Source organism: Pteropus vampyrus, unplaced genomic scaffold, assembly GCF_000151845.1.
Source record: "Pteropus vampyrus isolate Shadow unplaced genomic scaffold, Pvam_2.0 Scaffold477, whole genome shotgun sequence".
NCBI lineage: Eukaryota > Metazoa > Chordata > Mammalia > Chiroptera > Pteropodidae > Pteropus > Pteropus vampyrus.
This window is the reverse complement of record NW_011889258.1, coordinates 1,697,951-1,720,833: the sequence shown is the minus strand read 5'-3', so window position 1 is coordinate 1,720,833 and position 22,883 is coordinate 1,697,951. Positions and strand designations below refer to the sequence as shown.

The 22,883-nt window shown below is 35.1% G+C and overlaps 1 protein-coding gene and 1 pseudogene across 2 annotated transcripts in view; both read left to right on the top strand.

Annotated features, from left to right (window-relative positions):
- The window catches only part of BRWD3 (bromodomain and WD repeat domain containing 3), a 126,536-nt gene that overhangs the window by 17,474 nt on the left and 86,179 nt on the right, over positions 1 to 22,883 (top strand). The window lies entirely within an intron of this gene.
- On the top strand, positions 6,048 to 6,166 carry LOC111732647 (annotated as a pseudogene).

The window sequence follows — 22,883 nt, the reverse complement described above, 5'->3', positions numbered from 1 at the left end:
TGTTCGTTTGTTTTTGTTTTTTTGTTTTTTGAGATTCTTTGGGATTCTCTACATAGATGATCATGTTGTCTGTAAATAAAGACAAGCTTACTTTTTTCTTTCTAATCTTGTCTGCCTTGTGCTTTTTCTTGTACTATTGAAGTGCTAGTGCCTCAAGTACAATGGTGAATTGAAGTGGTGACTGGACATCCTTGACTTGTTCCTGATCATAGAGGGAAAGCAATCTTTCACCATTAAGTTGTCCTTTATCAGTTTGAGGATGTTTCCTTCTATTCCTACTCTGCATAGAATTTTTAACATAAATAGATATGTCCCACTTATTTATTTTATCCAGTGTATTTGGAATTATACCAGTTATTTCTTTGGAGCTCATTTTAACTATATTTTATGTAGAATAGTGCTACATAAAACTTTTTTGCAATAATGGAGATGTTCTATCTTATGATATCCAAAACAGTAGCCACTAAGCCACATGTAGTTATTGTATATAAGGAATTAAATTTTTAATTTTTGAAAGTTTGAATAATTTGATATTCAATAACTACATATAGCTAATGGCTACCATATTGGACAGTGCAGATCTAGTACAATACAGTAATCAGTAAGCAGCTCTCTGGATAGCTGTATAAATTGGTAATAGTGTATTTACTCGTGATTTATTTTACAAATTTAACTTCAGATATTTCCAATTTTTGTACTTAGAAAACTACCTTTAGACTTTCCTATTTTGATTTTAGTAACTCACTTTAAAGATCATGTTGTGCCACTTATGTGTACTTAAAAATACCAAGGTCGAATTTCCAAATTCCTATAGGGCAAGAGCAAAGATGCTTATTATATTATTACAGGTCTAAGCTCCAGTCACGCCATTTCATTAGCTGTATGCTTGACTAATCAAATTGGTTTTCCTTGTGCCAAAATTAAATTAGAGGAAGAAAATTGAACTAAATTCAAAACAGTATTAATACCTAATGCCACTCAAAGAAATCCTGGGGCATATGTAATTAATATTAGTAGTATTGTTTGAGATCTTGCAATATAATCATTTTTTGCTATTTCTTTACCCCTTTAAATATTAGTATTTATTTTGGAAACTTCATAATAGTTACACTAAAATTTGAAAATAAAATTCACACAAACACTACTCTGCTGCTGAGCTAGCTTGTCATTACAAAAGTAATTTTAAAAGTCTGTTTCATGTCTGAAATGAATACTTAGAATAACTAGTATTGTAGTTATTATGTGTCATGATAAAAGTTTCAGAAAAATTCCTAACTATAGTCTAAATAATTTTCATAAACTTATCCATAGAAATGGCAGCAGGATGGCTTACTCATTTTAGTTTGAGACTGACATTATACCCAAAGAAAAAATTTACATGCTTATTTTTCTAAACAAAGTCAAAGGCACAATGTGATAAGACTATTTTTAAACCTTTTTTGTCCTTTATCTTTAGTGTAATTGACATATAGCAATGTCCTGTAATTTATATTATAGGTCTATAGTTTATACTGTTTACAGCTTAGGAGGCTTGCATTACCTCTGTAGTCCACTTAATATTTATATGTTACCATAACCTTCCATTTAGCATTGATTGGCTCTTGACTTATTGGCCATTGTATGTTATATATCATAATTAAAGCCAGAATTCACTCGCAGGTGGGAAACCTGCCTCTTGTTAATATGTAAATGTAAATTGAAAGAAAGTAATCTAATTTAAACTTTTTATTTGTTTGAGGTGAATGAGTTTTTGCCAGGAATATTTGTCATCTTCTCTAATTTTATGTAGTTCTTATCTCTTGCCCATGGATAACAGTTTTGCTAGGGCTTGCTTTTTGTTTCCTGCTTCCCTCCACTTACCACCTTCCTCCTTTTTGTACTCACATAATTGTGCATGAAACAAGCTGCTTCTAAAGTCATTATTTGGAGAGGAGCAAAGGATTCTTGTCACACCTGCAAATAATTAGAACTGGAATATAAACTCAGAATCTTTTGTATATGCTACATTGTGAGTGCTCACTAAATATTAAATGAATGGAAGTGCTATAATTGCTGCCACATGGAAACTGAAGCATCTCTTTTAAAGGTATTTATTTGGTTTTATACTGCTCATGAGTTTCTAGCCCCTTGTATCCATTTCTGGAATCAATATTGTATTAATATCAGGATTAATAATTTTAGTTTTCTTAATTTGAAAGAAAACAGATTTTGTTATATTTCTTAGTATCATATAAAATATAATGAAGAATTTCTCACTTAATCTTTTTATGAACATTTTTTTCTTTTCTCATTATTCTTTATTACTTTAGCTTTTGTTTTCAACATATACCAAAGTATTATGAAAGAATTATAGTATTCTATACATTTTACTCTGTACCTTATAGAAATAGTTTATATTTACAGTTCACAAAGAGAAGCTGTAAAACAGTTCCAGATTTATTTAGTTGGAGGAAAAGGCAATTTAAAATGTCTGTATAATAACTAAATCAGGTTAAATGGTTTGAGAGAAAATAGTAAAATAAAGATTTAGGATACTCTCAAATTATATTAAGTGAACTTTGCTGAAAGGCTGAATGGAATTAGAAGTATTGTGGGTTCTTTTTACTGTATCTCACTTAGAATTATCCTAGATATAAGACATTCAATAACCATGAATATCCATAGCCTGTAGGACTTTTTTTTTTTTGCAATGATAGACTTTTATTTTTATTTTTAAATTAAGCTTATTGGGGTAATTATAAAATTATATAATTTTCAGGTGTATATTATAATTTAACATCTGTATATTATAATTTAACATCTGTATATTTGGGTGTGTTTACCACCCAAAGTCCAGTTTCCTTCAGATACCATATATTTGATCTATTTTACCCACTTCACCCTCCCCCTACCCCGTATATTTGACTCCCTATAACCATCTACATACTATTCCTCCCCCACCCCCTAACCTCTAGTAACAACTAGTCTATAGTCCATGTCCATGAGTCTCTGTTTGTCCTGTTCCTTTGTTGCTTTTAGGTTTATATCCCACATATAAATGATATCATGTAATTTTCAACTTTTTCTGTCTGGCTTATTTAGCTTAATATAATTATCTCGAGTTCCATCCATGTTGTCGCAAATGGCTATATTTCATCTCATCTTATGACTGAGTAATATTCCATTGTATATATGTACCACCGCTCCTTTACCCAATCATCTAACGTAGGATACTTTGGTTGCTTCCATGTCCTGGACACTGTGAATAATGCTGCTGTGAACATCGGTGTGCAAATATCTTTATGGATATAATTTTTTAAGTCTTGGGTAAATACCCAGTAGGGGCATAGCTGGATCATATGGTAGATCAATTCTTAGTTTTTTGAGGAACCTCCATACTGTCTTCCATAGTGGCTGTACCAATTTGCAGTCCCACCAGCAGTGTATGCGGGTTCCTTTTTCTCTGCATCCTCTCCAACATTTGTTATTACTTGTCCTGTTGATTATAGCTATTCTAACAGGTGTGAAATGGTATCTCATTGTGGTTTTGAGTTGCATTTCCCTAATAGCTAGCAATGTTGAGCATCTTTTCATATGTTTTTTGGCCATTTTTATGTCCTCTGGGGAGAAGTGTCTGTTCAGATCTTCTGCTCATTTTTTGATTGGATCATTTTTGTTGTTGTTGTTGTTATTGAGTCGTGTGAGTTCTTTGTATATTTTGGATATTAGGCTCTTATCGGAGGTGTTGCTTGCAAATATATTTTCTCATTTTGATGGTTGTCTTTTTACCTTGTTGACAATTTCTTTTGCTGAGCAGAAGCTTTTTAGATTGATGTAGTCCCATTGATTCATTTTTGCTTTTACTTCCGTTGCCTTTGAGGCCAAATTGATGAAATCTTCTTTAAGTCCAAGGTACTTGAGTCTATTTCCTATGTTTTCTTCTATGCATTTTATTGTTTCAGATCTTATATTCATGTCCTTAATCCATTTTGAGTTAATTTTGGTGTGTGGTGATAGAAACAGTCTAGTTTCATTCTTTTGTGGTGGCTTTCCAGTTTTCCCAGCACCATTTATTGAAGAGGCTTTCCTTTCTCCACTGTATGTTTTGGGCTTTTTTGTTGAAAATTATTTTCCCATATAAATATGGGTTTACTTCTGGAATCTCGATTCTGTTCCATTGGTCCGTGTGTCTGTTTTGCTGCCAATACCGTGCCATTTTGATTCCTGTCGCTTTGTAATATAATTTGAAGTCAGGCAGAGTGATGCCTCCAGCCTTGTTTTTTTTATTTTTTCCTCAGGATAGCTTTTGCAATTTGGGTTCTTTTGTGTTTCCATACGAATCTGATTATTTTTTGTTCTATTTCTTTAAAAAATGCCGATGGGATTTTGATGGGGATTGCATTATATCTGTATAATGCTTTAGGTAATATGGTCATTTTAACTACGTTGATTCTTCCAATCCAAGAACATGGAATATCTTTCCATTTTTTTGTATCTGCTTCAATTTCTTTTAATAGAGCCTTGTAGTTTTCATTATATAGGTCCTTCACATGTTTCATTTAATTTATTCTTAGGTATTTTATTCTTTTTGTTGCAATTGTGAAAGGAATAATTTTTTCCACTTCTTTTTCTGACACTTCGTTGTTAGAGTATAGGAATGCTATGGATTTTTGAACGTTGAATTTGTATCCAGAAACTTTACTGTATTTGCTTATTGTTTCTAGTAGTGTTCTAGTAGTCTTTAGGGTTTTCTATATAGAGAATCATATCATCCACAAATAGTGACAGTTTGACTTCTTCGTTTTCTATTTGGATGCCTTTTATAGCTTTCTCTTGCCTGATTGCACTCACTAGGACCTCCAATGTTATAATGAATAAAGGTGGCAATAGTGGACAGCTTTGCTTGTTCCTGATCTTAGAGAGAAGGTTTTTAGTTTTTCACCATTAAGTGCATCGTTGGCTGAGGGTTTGTCATATATGGCCTTTATTATGTGTCCTTCTATACCAATTTTGTTAAGTCTTTTGTTCATAAATGTGTGCCATATCTTGCTGAAGACTTTTTCTGCATCTATTAATATGATCATATGATTCTTATTTTTTACTTTGTTTATATGGTGTATCACATTAGCCGATTTGTGTATGTTGAACCACCCCTGTGCCCCTGGGATGAAGCCCACTTGATCGTGGTGTATAATCTTTTTAATATATTGCTGTATTTGGTTGGCTAGTATCTTATTTAGGATTTTTGCATCTGTGTTCATGAGAGATATTGGTCTGGAGTTTTCATTTTTTGCATTATCTTTACCAGGTTTCGGTATCAGGGTAATATTGGCCTCGTAAAATGAGTTGGAAAGTATTGCCTCCTTTTTGATTTTTTGGAAGAGTTTGAGGAGAATAGGTATTAAATCTTATGTGACTTTTTGGTAGAATTCACTGGTGAAGCCTCTGGTCCTGGACTTTTACTTTTTGGTAGGTTTTTGCCTGTAGGACTTAATAATGTTATTTAAATTGGACTGTGTGTGGATGGGTGTTATGGGGTGGAAATGGCATCAGCCTTATATACTATAAAAATGTTGCTCTGTGTGGTTAAGATTTCAGAGATATAATTTGATCCATAGTACCATCAAATCTATAAAAGAGCTATTTCTGTTGTCTTGTGCTTTTATTATAGATTTCAAGTTTTATTAGAATTTGTTTTTTTTCTTCTTGGCTTCTTTCAAGACTTTATATTAATTTGTTTAATTGTTTCAGCTTTGTTGGGAAACCCTAAATCAAGCTTCACACAGAAAGCACTACTAATCATTGTATATCTAGAATTGACACTGAATTTCATGAGTCACTTTCACTACTGTTCTTGACAGAGTATTTTTTAGTCTGTTATTGTCCTCTCTACTTATAGAAGCTGATAATGTTTAACTATATTTTAATCAGAAGGTTGCATATATGCTATTATTGTATTTTCCAATTAAAAGAAACACAAACTGTAAATATTGACCAAGTGACATTTTTATAAACGAGTAAAGAATAATTCAAGATTATTTTAGCCCTCTTTAAATACAGCTTGTTTTGTCTAGGGCCATGCCACCCTGAACAAGTCCAATCCCATCTGATCTCGGAAGCTAAGCAGGATTGGGCCTGTTTAGTACTTGGATGAGAGACCACCTTGGAAGACCAGGTGTTGTAAGCGTAAAAAATAAAAAATAAGGGATTGTAAGCTGACAAGGTCCTTGCAGTCTTTGAAGTCAACCAAGGGTTGCCTCGCCTAAAAAAAATAAATTAAAAAAAAATTTTAAAAACGAGAATAAAAATAAATATAGCTTGTTTTCTTGAAAAACTTTGTACTTGAAGATGATATTGATGGTGATGGGTGTGGTGTAAGAAGCCTGATCTATGAATAATATCCTTTCTCCCTTGTGTATATAAAGCCTTGAAACTTATTTGGTTAGCAGTTATTGGCTAAGTCTGGTACTGATTTTGATTCAATCTTAAGCTCCTGCTAAAAACACCCCTCTCCCTGCTTCATCTTCCACCTCACCCCCACATTTCTTAGGTCTATCTTTGAGGTAGGTATGCAGCTACTCTTTCTTAGTTGAAAGAGTTGAAAACTTTGCTTTATTATTTTGAAGTTATTTTAATGGATTTTAAAATATTTCTTCTTGATCCTGTAGGTATCTTGTTAGAACATAATTTTAGTAATAATGTCCTTTGTACTTTATTCCTTTCATAAGTCTGGCCTAGCAAAGTTGAGTCAAGATTATTCTTTAAAATAGCTAGACCTGATATTTTCTAAAGCATTTTATTGGTAATGAGGCACATTTAAACTTTGGGTTGTTTATAGTGTCTATGGCTATGAAATTCGCTTGACCAATGGTTAAAACAATTCATTTTATCTTTCAATGCCATTTACAAAAGAATTGGAAATTCTACTTTTTATATAATCTTTAAACTTAAAAGTTAGAAAATTACAAAAGAATTTCATGAACACTATATATAGCATGTTAGATTTTCAGTGACAGATAAAATTGCTCAAGAGCTATGTGACTCATTTGTATTAAAAATCATATAATATCACCAATTTGTACACTTCTTTATTTTATTTTATTTTTTTAATTTTTTAACTGCAGTTGACATTTAATTTTATATTAGTTTCAGGTATACAGCTTAGTGGTTAGGCATTTATATAACCTATGAAGTGATCCCCCTAATAAGTCTATTACCCCCTAGACACCATACATAGTTATTATAATATTATTGACTATATTCCTTATGCTATACTTTATATCCCTGTGACTATATTTTAATAATTTTTTTTATTTCATTTACAATTGGCATACAAAATTATATTAGTTTTAGGTATACAGTATTTATATAATTTATGAAGTTATCAATTTGATTAATCTAGTACCCATCTGACACTATACATAGTTATTATAGTATTATTGACTATATCCCTTATGCTGTACATCCCCATGACTATTTTGTAACTACCAATTTGTACTTAATCCCTTCCCCTTATTCACCTACCCTCCAAACTCCCCCTATCTGGCAATCATCAGCATGTTCTTTGTATCTGAGATTGTCTCTGTTTGTTTATTTTGTTCTTGAGATTACACATGTAGGTAAAATCATAAGGCATTTGTCCTTTCAAAGTAGTGTTTTGGGTTTGTTTGGATAAATACACAGATGTGGGATCATTGGGTACTTCTTTCTTCTTTTATAGCCTTTGTTTTAAAGTCTCTTTTGTCTGATGTAAGTATTGCTACCCTAGCTTTTTTTTTTTTTTCATTTCCATTATCATGAAATATCTTTTTCCATCTGTTTACTTTCAGTGTATGTGTGTCTTTTGTGGTGAAGTGTCTCTTGTAGGCAGCATAAATAAGAGTCTTGTTTTCTTACCTATTCAGCCACTCTGTCTTTTGATTGGAGCATTTAATCAACTTAAAGTTATTGTTGATGGATATATAATTATTGCCATTTTTTTATTCATATTTTTAACCTTTTTCTTTTTCTTTTTAAAGCACTCCTTCTAACATTTTTTATAATACTAGTTTGGTGGTGATGAACTCCTTTAGCTTTTTCTTATCTGGGAAGCTCTTTTTATCTGTCCTTCAATTTTAAATGATAGTTTTGCTGGGTAGTCTTGGTTGTTGGTCCTTTCCCCCCACCCCCATCACTTTGAATATTTCCTGCCAATTCTGGTCTGCAGAATTTCTGTTGAGAAATCAGTGTACAATCTTATGAGAGCTCCCATGTAAATAACTAACTGCTTTTCTCTTGCAGCTTTTAAGATTCTGTTTGTCTTTAATCTTTGTCATTTTATTAGGCTGTGTTTTGGTGTGGGCCTTTTTCTGTTCATCTTGTTGGAGACTCTCTACTTGCTGAGCTTATATGTCTATTTCCTTCATCAGGTTAGGGAAGTTCTCATCATTATTTCTTTAAATAGGTTTTAAATCCCTTGTTCTCTCTCTCTACTCCTTCTGGTATCCTTATGATGCAAATGTTGGTACGCTTGATGTCCCAGAAGCCCCTCGAACTATCCTCATTTTTTTTTATTCTTTTTTCTTATTGCTGTTCTGATTGAGTGTCCTCTACTACCCCATCCTCTATGTTTTTGATTCAGTCCTCCATTTCATGCACTCTGTTGATTCTCTCCAATGTACTCTTCATTTCTGACTGGTTCTTATGTATGTTTTCTATTGCCACTTTTTTTCTTTCACTTTGTTAATGTTCTTACCGAGTTCATCTACTTTTCCCCTAAATTCACTGAGCATCCTTATAACCAGTATTTTGAACTCTGCTTGTCTAAATGTTGTTTATAGATAGATTTTTTTTTTTCTGGAGTTTCGTTCTATTCTTTCATTTGAGACATATTTCTTTGTCCACATTTTGGCCGCCTCCCTGTGTGTTTTCTATGTATTAAGTAGGGCTGCTATGTCTCCCAGTCTCCCTACTACATAAGTGGCCTTATGTAGTAGATGTCCCGTGGAGCCTAGTGGTGCAGTCTTCCCTGGTCACTTGAGCCGGGGGCTCCAGGTATGTCCCTTGTATAGGTCGTGTGTGCCCTCCTGTTGTGGCTGAGTCTTGGTTGCTGTTGGTACATCAGTGGGAGGGATTGACCCTTGGGCTGATTGGTTTTGAGGACTGGCCAGTGAGGAGCTGATCCTACAAAGCAGGATTTGCTTTAGCAGGGCTCTGGTGCCTGCCCAATATGCCCTTTGGGTATATTGCCCTCAGATGAAGCTTTGAGTGATGCTCTGGCTCCTGAAGTTGGCCACCGAGTGTTCTGGACCTTGGGGTTCCTGGGAGGAGCCCAGCTGCAGGCCTAGTTCAGCCACAGCCTGTGTCCTGCCCAGGGCCACCTAGGAAGAATCACTAAGAAATCTTAAGATGGCTACCACTGGCACTGGGCTTGGTGGTGCCATGAGAGGCCAAGCCAGGAATCGAGGCTGGCTGCCACTAGTGCCGAGCTTCAGGATGCTCAGCAAGTGGTACTGGGCATGCTGAGGCCAGATGCTGTTTGTTTGAGTTTTGCAAACCTTTGAGAGATATTAGGAAAAACTGCAGCATGAGCCAAGACAGATCTTTTGTATGGAAAATCTGCTGGAAGCGGCTTGAGTGGGCCCTCAAGTCGGATGGGGTGGTGTCTCAGGGGATCACCAGGTTGGGGTGAATGGTGTTATCCAGGTTGATGGAGACTCAGATATGGCAGCCACCTGCATCTGCACAGTGGGAGTAGGGAAGACTCATCAAAGAAACAGTGCACTCTATCTAGGACAAAGCCACCCAAACCACCCCTCCAGCCCTCACCCTGAAGCTAGAAAATTTATTTCCTCCTTAGAAAATTCATGTTACCTGCACCTTCCAAGCTGTTGCCCCAGTGCTGGAGCCCAGAGCAAGTGAATTGGTCAGTGAACAAAACTGCGGCATGGGCCCCACACGAGGAATGTCTGCGACTATCTCAGCCTTCCACCCCCACTTAGCCACAGTCTCTCTTAGTTTTCACAGCCAGAAGTTGTGATGACTTCTCTTCCTGGTCCTGGTCCCTGGACTGGGGAGCCTGGGTGGAGCCGGGAACTCTGCTTCTCTGGGGTGACCTTCAGAGTCAAGATACCTTTCCCGATTCTCAGTCACCATGTGTGGGTGTGAGACCAGCCTGTTCTACATCTCCGCCCCTCCTACCGGTCTCGAGGTGGCCTTTAATTATGTCCCAGTTGTAGGATTTCTGTTCAGCTAGACTTCAGGCGACTCCCAATTATGGCTGTTTTGTAGTTGTAATTTTGATATGGTTGTGAGAGGAGGCAAGCACAATGTATCTCCATTCCACCATCTTGACCAAAGCCCTGTACACTTTGGGTTTTATTTGGAGCTTGATGCCAAGTTGATATACTCGTTCTCCCAGCAAATGTGGTAGTCGCTTGGCTCTGGTTAAATTCTATATCTCTTAGCATCATTGATTAGGTATTTCCTGTGATATAATCAGGAGAATTTAGTGACTTATTCATCTTTCTTGGCAGTAAAAGTCTTTTTTTTTTAAATTTTTACTTTTTATTAAGTTTATTGGGGTAACATTGGTTAATCCAATTATATAATTTTCATGTGTGCATTATAATTTAACATCTCTATATTCTATTGTGTGTTTACCACCCAAAGTCCACTTTCCTTCAGCAACCATATATTTGATCCCCTTTGCCCTCTTGACCCTCCCCTTAACCCCCTACATTTGACCCCCTTTAACCATCTAACTGCCCCCCCCCCATCCTTTGGTAGCCACTAGTCTATAGTCCATGTCCATGAGTCTGTTTGTTTGTCTGGTTCGTCTGGTGCTTTTAGATTTATATCCCACATATAAGTGATATCATGTGATTTTCAACCTTTTCTGTCTGGCTTATTTAGCTTAGTATGATTATTTCAAGATCCATCTATGTTGTTGCAAATGGCAGTATTTCATCTCTTCTTATGGCTGACTAATATTCCATTGTACCACAGCTTCTTTATCCAACCATCTATCATAAGACACTTCGGTTACTTCCATGTCCTGGCCACCGTGAATAATGCTGTTATAAACATCGGTGTGCAAATGTCTTTATGGATATGAGTTTTCAAGTGTTTGGGGTAAAATACCCAGTAGAGGAATTGCTGGATCGTATGGTAGATCAATTCTTAGGATTTTGAGGAACCTCCATATTGATTTCCATAGTGACTGTACCAATTTGCAGTCCCACCAGCATTGTATGAGGGTTCCTTTTTCTCCGCATCCTCTCCAGTATTTGTTATTACTTGTCCTGTTGATTATAGCTATTCTAACAGGTGTGAGATGGTATCTCATTGTGGTTTTGATTTTCATTTCTCTAATAGCTAGCGATGTTGAACATCGTTTCATATATTTGCAGGCCATTTGTATGACCTCTAGGGAGAAGTGTCTGTTCAGATCCTCTGCCCATTTTTGGTTGGATCATTTACTTTTTTGATGTTATTAAGATGTATGAGTTCTTTTTATATTTTGGATAGTGGGCCTTTATTGGAGGTGTTGCGTGCAAATACATTTTCCCATGCAGTTGGTTGTCTCTTTACCTTGTTGACGGTTTCTTTTGATGAACTTTTGATGAGAAGCTTTTTAGTTTGATATAGTCCCATCAATTTATTTTTGTTTTTACTTCCTTTGCCTTTGAGGTCAAATTCATAAAATCCTTATTAAATCCAAGGTCTCTGAGTTTAGTTCCTTCGTTTTCTTCCATGCATTTTATTGTTTCAGGTCTTATATTCATGTCCTTAATTCATTTTGAGTTAATTTTGATGTGTGCTGAAAGACAAAAGTCTGCTTTCATTCTTTTGCAGGTGGCCTTCCAGTTTTCCCAGCGCCATTTATTGAAGAGGCTTTCCTTTCTCCACTGTATGTTTTGGGCTTTTTTGTTGAAAATTATTTGCCCATATAAATATGGGTTTACTTCTGGACTCTTGATTCTGTTCCACTGGTCCGTGTGTCTGTTTTGCTGCCAATACTGTGCCGTTTTGATTACTGTCACTATGGAGTATAATTTAAAGTCGGGCAGAGTGATGCCTCCAGTCTCGTTTTTTTTCCTCAGGATGGCTTTGGCAATTCGAGATTTTTTCTTCTTCCATACAAATCTGATGATGTTTTGTTCTATTTCTTTAGAAAAAGGCGATGGGATTTTGATGAGGATTGCATTAAATCTGTCTAATGCTTTAGGTAATAAGGTCATTTTAACTACGATGATTCTTCCAATCCAAGAACATGGAATATCTTTCCATTTCTTTGTATCATCTTCGAGTTTTTTAAAAGGATCCTATAGTTTTCATTATATAAATCCTTCACATTTTTGTTAAATTTATTCCTAGGTATTTTATTATTTTTGTTACAATTGCAAAAGGAATTATTTTTCCACTTCTTTTTCTGATACTTTGTTATTAGAGTATAGGAAAGCTATGGATTTTTGAACATTGATTTTAAAACCAGAAACTTTACTGTATTTGTTTATTGTTTCTAGTAGTGTTCTTGTGGAGTCTTTAGGGTTTTCTATATAGAGAATCATATCATCCGCAAATAGTGACAGTTTGGCTTTTTCGTTTCCTATTAGGATGTCTTTTGTATCTTTCTCTTGTCTGATTTCACTTGCTAGGACCTCCAATGTTATATTGAATAACAGTGGCAATAGTGGGCAGCCTTGCCTTGTTCCTGATTTTACAAGGAAGGTTTTTTAGCTTTTCACCATTCAGTATATTGTTGGCTGAGTATTTGTCATATATGGCCTTTATTATGTGTCCTATACCAATTTTGTTAAGTCTTTTGTTCATAAATGTGTGCCATATCTTGTCGAAGTCTTTTGTTCATAAATGTGTGCCATATCTTGTTGAAGGCTTTTTCTGCATCTATTGATATGGTCATATGATTCTAATTTTTTAATTAGTTTATGTGGTGTATCACATTAATCTATTTGTGTATGTTGACCATCCCTGTGATGAAGCCCACTTGATCATGGTGTATAATCTTTTTAATATGTTGCTGTATTCGGTTTCCTAGTATGTTACTTAGGATTTTTGCATCTGTGTTCATGAGAAATATTGGTCTGTAGTTTTCTTTTTTGTATTGTATTATTTTTACCAGGTTTCGATATCAGAGTAATATTGGCCTCATAAATGAGTTGGGAAGTATTGCCTCCTCTTCAACTTTTTGGAAGAGTTTGAGGAGAACAGGTATTACATCTTCTTTGAATGTCTGGCAGAATTCACTGACGAAGCTATCTGGTCCTGGATTTTTACTTTTTGGTAGATTTTTGATGATTGTTTCAATTTCCATCCTGCTTATCGGTCTATTTAGATTTTCCAGATCTTCTTGATTCAGTCTAGGAAAATTGTATTTTTCTAAGTACTGGCTCATTTCTTCTAGGTTATTAAATTTGGTGTTATATACTTTTTCATAGTATCTTTGTATGATCCTTTGTATTTCTGCACTGTAAGTTGTAATTTCCCCTCTTTCATCCTTGATTTTGTTTATTTGTGTCCTTTCTCTTTTTTCTGTAGTGAGTCTAGCCAGAGGTTTGTCAATGTTATTAACCTTCTGAAAGAACCAGCTCTTTGTTGCATTAATTTTTTTCTATTTTTTTGTTTTCAATTTATTTTTCTCTGCTCTAATTTTTATTATTTCTTTCCATCTGCAGACATTTGTTCTTTTCTAGTTTTTTAAGATGAATCATTAGGTTGTTTATTTGGTCTGGTTCGTGTTATTGGAGATAGGTGTAATGACATGAACTTTCCTCTTCTGATCACTTTTGCTGTGTCCCAAATATTTTGATATGTTGTACTATCATTATCATTTGTTTCTATGTATCTCTTGATCTCTCTTTTTATTTCTTCTCTTACCCAGTTATTCTTCAGTAACATGTTGTTTAATCTCCATGTATTTGTGTTTCTTCCTGATTTTTTTTTTGCAGTCGATCTCTAGTTTCAAAGCATTATGATCAGAGAATATGGTTGGTATGATTTCCACCCTCTTATATTTCTTGAGGCTATCTCTGTGTCCCAGTATGTGGTCGATTCTTGAGAATGTTCCATGTGTATATAAGCAGCTGTTTTGGGATGGAAGGCTCTATAAATGTGAATTATGTCCATTTGGTCTAATGTGCCATTTAAGGACGTTATTTCCTTATCGATTTTCTGTTTGGATGATCTGTCCATATCCGACAGTGGGGTATTTAGGTCCCTTACTATGATGGTGTTTTGGTCTGTTTCTCCCTTTAGTTCTGTTAGTAATTGCTTTACATATTTCGGGGCTCCTTGATTGGGAGTGTAGATATAAATAAGTGTTATGTCTTCTTGGTTTAAGATTCACTTTATCATTATGAAGTGTCCCTCAGTATCTTTCTTTACCTTTTATTTTATTTTTTTTTTGATGTCTATTTTGTCTGATATTAGTACCACTACTCCTGCTTTTCTCAGAATGCCATTTGCTTGAAATATCATTTTCCACCCTTTCACTTTGAGTCTATATTTGTTTTTGGAGCTGAGATGTGTCTTCCGGAGGCCGCATATGGTTGGGTTTTGTTTTTTGATTCATTCTGCAATTCTGCCTTTTTATTGGTGAGTTCAGTCCATTTACATTTAGGGTGATTATTGAAATATGAGGTCTTCTTATAGCCATTTTATCTTTTGCTTTCTGGTAGCTCAGTGTTAGCTCAGTGTTTCCATTGCTTCGTCGTCCTTGTGTTTCTGTTTTCTTTATTTTGGTTGGCTTTATTTTGGTTTTCTTTATTTTGGTTGGTTTTGCCTCTAGTTTTTCTTGTTTTATGTTATGTACTTCAGTTCTGAATCTTTGGTGTGTGATTACCATCAGAAACATGAAAAGGATAGTTTTATATGTATACAGTCGTCCATTTTCTGCATGTGCCTTATCTACATTTCCCTTTGCGAATTTGGATCTTTGAATCCTCCCCTTTTCAGTCATTGTTGTCTCAGTTTGTCCCTATGTATGCTGAACGTTCATTACAACCTTGCCTATAATTCCCTGTTTTCAGTAAAGATTGTACTTCTTTGCTTTTATTTGCTTGATAGCCACTTTACCTCCTAATCATTTATTTATTTTTTGGTCATTTTGTTTTAGATAAGCTGTCCCCTTTCAGTATTTCCTGTAATGAAAGCCTCATAGCGGTGAATTCCCTCAATTTTTGTTTATCTGGAAAGGTCTTAATTTCTCCTTCATATCTAAAGGAGAACCTAGCTAGATACATTATTCTAGGCTGGTAGTTCCTTTCACTCAGTAGTTTAAATATTTTATTCCATTCCTTTCTGGCTTGTAAGGTCTCTGCTGAGAAGTTCGATGATAATCTAATAGGTTTCCTTTATAAGTTACTGTTTTCTTCTCTCTGGCTGCCCTGAGAATTCTCTTTGTCGTTGATTTTTGATAACTTTAATACAGTGCTTCTTGGTGAAGGCCTTTTTGGGTTGAGATGATTCGGTGTTCTGTTGACTTCTTGAGTTCTAAGCTCTAGCTCATTCCTTAGATTTGGGTAATTCTCATCCACTATTTGGAAATAGTTTCTAGTCCCTGCTCCTTTTCCTCAACTTCGATAATGCCCATTATTATTATGTTTCCTCTCCTGATGGTATCAGGTAGTTCTTGAATTTCTCTTTCATTAGTTTTCATTCTTCAATTTCTCTCTTCTTCCTTTTGATTTATTTCTAGACCTCTGTCTTCAATATCAGTGATTCTTTCCTCCATTTTAGTGTATTTCCCAAGCTTGCTATTATATTTTTCAACTCTTGCAGTGTGTTTTTTGTCTCTAGAAGGTCTATTCGGTTCCTTTTTAGCATTTCAATCTCCTTGCTCTGCTCATCTAATTGTTTTTTCAATTCCTGAAATTCTTGAGATGACTCGTTTCAGAACTCACAGAGATTTTTCAGAAGTACCATCCTGAATTTTCTGTCATTTAAGTTGCATATTTCTATGTCTGTAAGCTTATTTTCTGGAAATTTTTCTCTTTCTTTCTGAGATGCCTTGCCACCTTGGTTGTTCATGGTGTTTAATGGACTATTTCTCCACCTGGACATTAATGGAAGTGTGTTCTGCTCTTTTTTCCAGAATGAAGATTTATTATATAAAGGTCTCTCTTTAGTCTGCTGCAAAGAAGTCGCTTTTCTTTTGGTTACCAGTAGGTGGCGTCTAAGCCTTTTGGATCCCTGCTTTATATAAAACCTTAACAATGCCTTTTTATTTTCTGATAGATATTTAATCACGCTTGCTACCCTCAGTTTTAGTCCCTGTCAATGTCAGCATGGTCTCGGCAGCATTTGCTCTGATTCCCCTGGGGCTCCGCGGCGATCAGTCTCATAGGATATGAGGGGACGGGCCCTCTGTGTTGGGAGTTGGGGGCTTCGGCTCCACCTCAGTTTTGTAGCTAGGGATGGTTTAAATTAATCGTTGTTTTTCTGCTGTCCGGCTTTTCTGCCTTCTGCCCTGATGATTGGGCATTGCTGACAGCCGGCCGTGGGGGCTCACAGTTTTCCCAGGCATGGCTGTTCAGGGAACTCGCCGCTCCTCCCTTCCCTCTCCTGCAGGGAGCTCCAGAGTCAGCGACAGGCAGCTTCTTTATTTCTTCCATTCCACTGCCTGACACCCGGGGTTCTGACCTGTGGTAGCTCTAATGCACAGTTCCCACGCTCAGACATGCTGATGTGCAGTTTGGTTGTTTTTTTTGTTGTTGAGTTTTAGATGTTCAGCTTATTGTTGTTTCAAGGGGAAAGATCTGAGGATGTCTCTCACTCCGCTATGTTTTTCCAACTCTTCCAGTGAAAGTCTTTAGGTGGTTTTCTGGTTTAGGCTCAGAAGTTATTTCTTTTTTGGTGGTGGGACTTTTGTCAGTATTAAACTGCTGAGTCTGTAGGGTAATTCAAAATAAGTTCCATTGTTAAAGCCTTGCTAACCAGAGACCACCTGGAACAAGCCTAGAGTCTGACAAAATCAGATTTATTGATTTATTATTCCTCATAGCGAGGAACCTTGGAAGTCCTCTGGATAATAGAAAGGAGGCAGTGTCCTTTAATAAGTTTTGGTTTACCACCTACAAATTCTGAGGAGGGTTTGAAGGACGCTAGAATATTTCTAGATTGGTGGCTGTTCCTGAGGCTGATTGAAAGAAGTGGGGATTAACTAGGGTTTGGGTTCTGTCAAGAAGCAGGGCAGTTTAGGAATTGGGTATCTCCCTTCAGTAATAAATGAGAATAGCAAAGTAAATCTGGAGGCATCGTTGGTAAGAAAGCAGTAATCACTCAACAAGGGTGTAGTTATGATATTTTACAACTGCTGCATGACCTTAGGAAAAACAATGTTTCCTGTTAATTAATTTTTGAGCCAGCTTTATCTGTGTTTGTCCTCCCAGCCTGATTAATTGCAGGGCTGCTTATTTCCTTTTCAGTCCTGGCTGATATTTACTCTTTCAGTCCCAGATAGGTTTTGATTCTTTCAACATATGGTCTTATAAATCTTTTAAAAACATGTGGTTAACATACGGCAATTTGATATTAATTCTATTTAGCGGTTTTCTGGATGTTCTTAGTCTGTTTTGCTGAGAATTCTTTGTTTTAGCCTAGAAACATTTTCTGACACCAGTTGAATGTTCTATATCAGTATAAAATAATTTTAATGCAAATAGATTTTTCTCCAGTTGAGAATGATTGGAAAAGACTGTTGGTCCAACAACTATGACGTGGCCATCTTATAATACTCTCTGGAACTTGGTGAACTTTCCAGTAAATCCCAATTTAGTAGATGCGAGAATCCCTGCTGATTTTGTTCAGTGTCATTTGCAGGTAGAGGAAAGATTGAAGGATATATGTAAAAGTTTCGATATTAAAGTTATTTCTTATTTCAGGCTCATAGCAGATTGTATTTTCTATAATGTCATTAAACATACAGCATTGAAAAGTTGAAAGACTATTGAACTAATATTAGGAGACTTGGATTCAACCTGGGCTTTGCATTTATTGGTTCTGTGATGTCAGTTAGGCAAGATGCTTAGTTTCTTTGGGCCTTAATTTCGTCATTTACCAATTGAAGAGAATGCTTGCCTTCAGATCTCACAGGATTACTGTGAACTCAAATGACATGTCTGTTGAATTGCTTTATAAGCTTTAAAATGTTATGCAAATACAATTTGTAATTATGATATTGGGTCACAGATTCTGATAATAACGTTGGTGGTGATAATAATGACTCATAGATTGAAGATTTAGTATTTGAGTTATCTTCATGAAAAGATTATTTAACTCGTGGCTATAGTGGGGGTGCTACTTTAATATATAAAGATAAATCTTGGACATGTCCTTTGACTCTAAATCTAGTGCTCCTCCCACAAAATTCTCAACAAAGTAAATAATATATATTTCCTAGTTGCCATAACAGAACCTCTTGTCAACCATTGTAGTTGCTCTGAGATATTTATAATACTCATATTTGCTTACTTCCTCAAATAATTTCCAGCCTCTGATTTATGTTTACAATCATAGTTTTCACATTGTTGTGTACTTGTTAAATAGGACATGGAAATTGGTAAATACCATTATATTTAGTATACTTTGAGGTACAACTATATCAAATACAGTCCCTGAAAAATGAATAGTGATTTTATTCAGAAGAGAATTGCCTGTTTGCTCTAAGGACCTAGAGTTTGTGGTGGGTGATGAGACTGGAAAGAGAGATTAGGGACCAATTATTCCGAACCCTCTATGCTAAGAGTGCAAAAATTTTGGATAAAGGGCCAGATAGTAAAAGGTTTTGGCTTTCTTGGTCATTTGGTCTCTGTTGTTAACTACTCAACTCTGTGGTAGTGTGAAAGCAACCATAGCTAATATGTAAATGAATGAGTATGGTTGTTTTCCAGTAAAATTGTTTTTACAGAAACAGGTGGTGGGCTGAATTTTGCCCATGGAATTAAGTTTGCAAACCCTTGTTCTACACTATACTAATGAGTTTAGATTGAACCATTGGATACTTTTGAATAGGAAAATCATATAGGATTTTTAATTTTAAAAGATAACTCAGGTGGCAGAGTGTAGGATAAATTGGAGAAGAGAAAGACTGGAAGAGGCAGCAGAGATAGCAGAGGGAAGGCTATTACTGTAGGTGTAGAGAGGAGATGAGTGTGAGTGAAAAATAAAAGTTAGAGTTAAAGATTTGACAATATTCACATGTGGGTAGGTATGATTGCAGGGACAGCATGAATATAGAGAAGAGAGCCCTGGCTAGAATTTGAATTATTAGCACTTCATCAAGGGTAAGCCAGAGTAGAAAAATAAAATACAATATAAGAAACTAAGAAGGCAAGTGTAGAAAGGCAAGAGGAGAATCAAAAATGATATCTTGTAAATCATCAGAAAATTTGATCAATTTTCAGATTTTATCAATATTCCCTATAAATCTTACTGACTATGGAATTTATATTCTCCATGTTTTTGGAAAGTTGAATGATAATGCAAATTACTTAACGTTTTAGAAATAATTTTTATTCAATTCAAGAACTATCTGAACATCAAATATATTCAAAGCCTTTTCCAAATCTTCAGGGCAGTCCTTGCTGCCAAGGATTTTCTCAGGCCTCTTTTATAAGGGTGCTAATTCCATTCATGAGGGTTCTTTCCTCACGACCTAATCATTTTCCCAAATGCCCCACCTCATAATACCATTACATTGGACATCAGATTTTCAACATATGAATTTGGGGGGTGGGCAGAAACATTTCATCAGTAGCAGACATAGACTGTGATTTAAGTGATTTAAGTGAAATACAAAGTATATTGAGTATTCAGGAAAGAAATGAAAATAATTAAGAGAAACAAGAGAAGGTTTTAAGGAATAAATAATCTTTGAGATGAATTTTGAAATACTGATTATAACTCGGGTAGAACATTCCAGGTGAGAGGATATCTGCATAGGAAAGAAAAGAATTCTTGTCTGATTTCAAGTGGAAAATTTATGCCTTTGAGGAGTAGGAATTATGGTTGGATATTGGGAAAGGTGGAACCAGTTTAATTAAACAAATGCATGAATGTTTTCTGCTTCAAAGGGACTAAGCTAGGTCAGTGCATGATGCATTAGACTTTAATCTTTACCCTTAAAGTGCTTATAATCCTAGATCAGATATGCACAAGTAGCTAATAAAAAGCCATGACAAGCAGGAGAGTTCATTTTTGGCTGAAGTGATTGAGAAATGTTTCATGAAAAAGGAAGTGGTTTTAGGCTATGCCCTCAAAAATGAGTATATTGACAGGCTGAAATGGCAGAGGTAGGCATAAAGCTAAAGGAATAGCATAAGCAAAGGTGCCAGGGTGGTAAACTGGAAGAAGTTTGGTTTAAGTGTAAGACTGTGGAGATTGCCTTTGGTTTTATCAGTTGTTCTCAGTTTTGCTATACTCATTTGAGTGTCAGTGTATATTTACCAGGTTCAGTATAGTTTTATCACTTGTGTATCTACCTCCACAATTAAGATAGAGTTTTATCACTGCAAGAATCCATTATGTTACTTTTTTATCACCACACCCAACTACCTCCTGCCCGACCTACCCCCACAGTCTTGTCAACCACTAATCTGTACTTATGAATGTTATATAAATGGAATCACACAGTTTATAACTTTATTTCTCTCAGCTTAATTCCATGGACATTCATCCAAGCTGTTGCAAGTATCAATATTCATTTCTTTTTATTGCTGAGTGATATTCCATAGTATGGCTATATCACAGTTTTGTTGTTGTTTGTTGTTGTTGTTGTTGTTGTTTTGTTTTTGTTTTTTGACCATTCACCGGTTGACCAGTTGGAGGACATCTGGGTTAATTCCAGCTTTCGGATATTAGAAATAAAGTTGCAATGAACATTTGCGGATAGGTTTCTTATTTATGTCTGTCTTTCCTTCCTTCCTTCCTTCCTTTGTGTGTGTGTGTGATCATAGGCTTTCATTTCTCTGGTTTAAAAGTCCAAGAGTATAATTGTGGGTTATATGGTAATTGCTTGTTTAGTTTTTTTTGTTTTTGTTTTTTTTTAAGAAACTGCCAAATTATTTTCCAGAGTAGCATTTTAGCTTCCCAGCAGCAACATATGAGTGATTTAGTTTTTCTACATCTTCACCAGCATTTGGTATTGTCATCATGTTTTATTTTAGTCAATCATAGGTGTGTAATGTGATATATCATTGTGGTTTTAATTTGCATTTCCCTGATGGCTCCTTATTGAACATCTTTCCATGTACTTACTTACTATATGTATATCCTTATTGATGAAATGTCTTAACCCATTTTCTAATTAGGTTATTTTTTATTTTATCATTGAGCTTTAAGAGTTTCTATATTCTAGGTGCCAGTCCTTCATCGGTATGTCGTTTGCAAATATTTTCTCCCCATCTGAGACTTGTTTTTCATCCTCTTTACATAGGCTTTTACAGACCAAAAGTTTTTAATTCTAATGATATCCAGTATATTAATTTCCTCTTTTATGGATCATGCTTTTGTTGTCAAGTCTAAGAATTTTTTGCCTACTTTCAGATCCTGAAGATTTCCCCTGTCTTTTTTTCTAAAAGCTTGATAGTTTTATGTTTTACATTTAATTCTGTACTCCATACTGAGTTAAATTGTATACTCTCTTGAGTAGAGGTTCATTATTTTTTACCTATGGATGTCCAGTTGCTTCAGGAACATTTGTTGAAAGACTATCCTTTATAAAATTTGATTTGTACTTTTTTCAAACATTAGTTAAGAATATTTGCGTGGATCTATTTTTGGTCCTCTCTTCTGTTGCATTAATGTATATATGTTTATCTCCTTACCTGGACCACATTGTTTTGATTACTGTAATTACACAGTAAGCCTTAACATTGAAAAGAGTAATCCCTTCTACTTTATTCTTTGTTAAGATTGTTTTCTATATTCTAGGGCCAGTGCTTTTTCATACAAATTTTAGAATAAGCTTGTCAAGGTCTGCAAAAGCCTTTTGAAAGGAATTGGATTGAGCCTATAAATCAGTTTGGGAGAATTGACATGTTTACTATGTCGAGCCTTCCAATCCATGAACATGGTATGTCTTCATTTATTGAGGTCTTCTTTGATTTCTTTCATCAGCATCTTTGATTTCTTTCATCAACATTTTTATAATTACACTCCACAGATATTGTACATGTTAAGAATATATCCAAGCTTAGTTTTTACAGATGATTATAAATAGTATTGTGTTTTTATTATTGGTTTTTGAATGTTTGTTGTTAGTGCATAGAAATGTAATTGATTTGTGTGTTGATTTTATTTCCTGCAACCTTACTGAGCTCACCTATTATTTCTAGGAGTTTACAATCTCTTTTTAAACATATTCCATCCTGCTTTTTTTATATTATAGTTTTGGAATTGGATGATTTGGCAGATTTAACTTTGTCCTGGGTTGATTTGGGCTAGAATTGAAGGTTTGGGTAAAATTTGTAGCCATTAGAGCATAGTTTACCTATTGAGGTAAATTTATAAAATTATAAAATTATAAAATTATAATTTTATTTTCTTTTTCTCGCATTTTCAGAAATGCTGTTATAAAATCTTAGTTAAGAGATTAGCCTCTGAAGCCAGATTGCCTAGGTTTGAATGCTGGCTCTGCCACTTTATAACTTGGCGTTTTGGATAAATTATTTAATCCCCCTCTATGCCACAGTTTCCACATCTTTAAAAAAGGGGGTATTAATAGTATTCACCTCATAGGGTTAAATAAGTTAAACATATAAAGTGCTTAGCACAGTGCCTGACACATAACAGTGTTAAATAAATGTTTTTAATTATATAACAAGGGATTTTTTTGTCAATTCTTGTCAGCAAAGTATGTAATATTTTTGTATATGTTTTATCGTTTTCTTTAGCATAGAGATCAC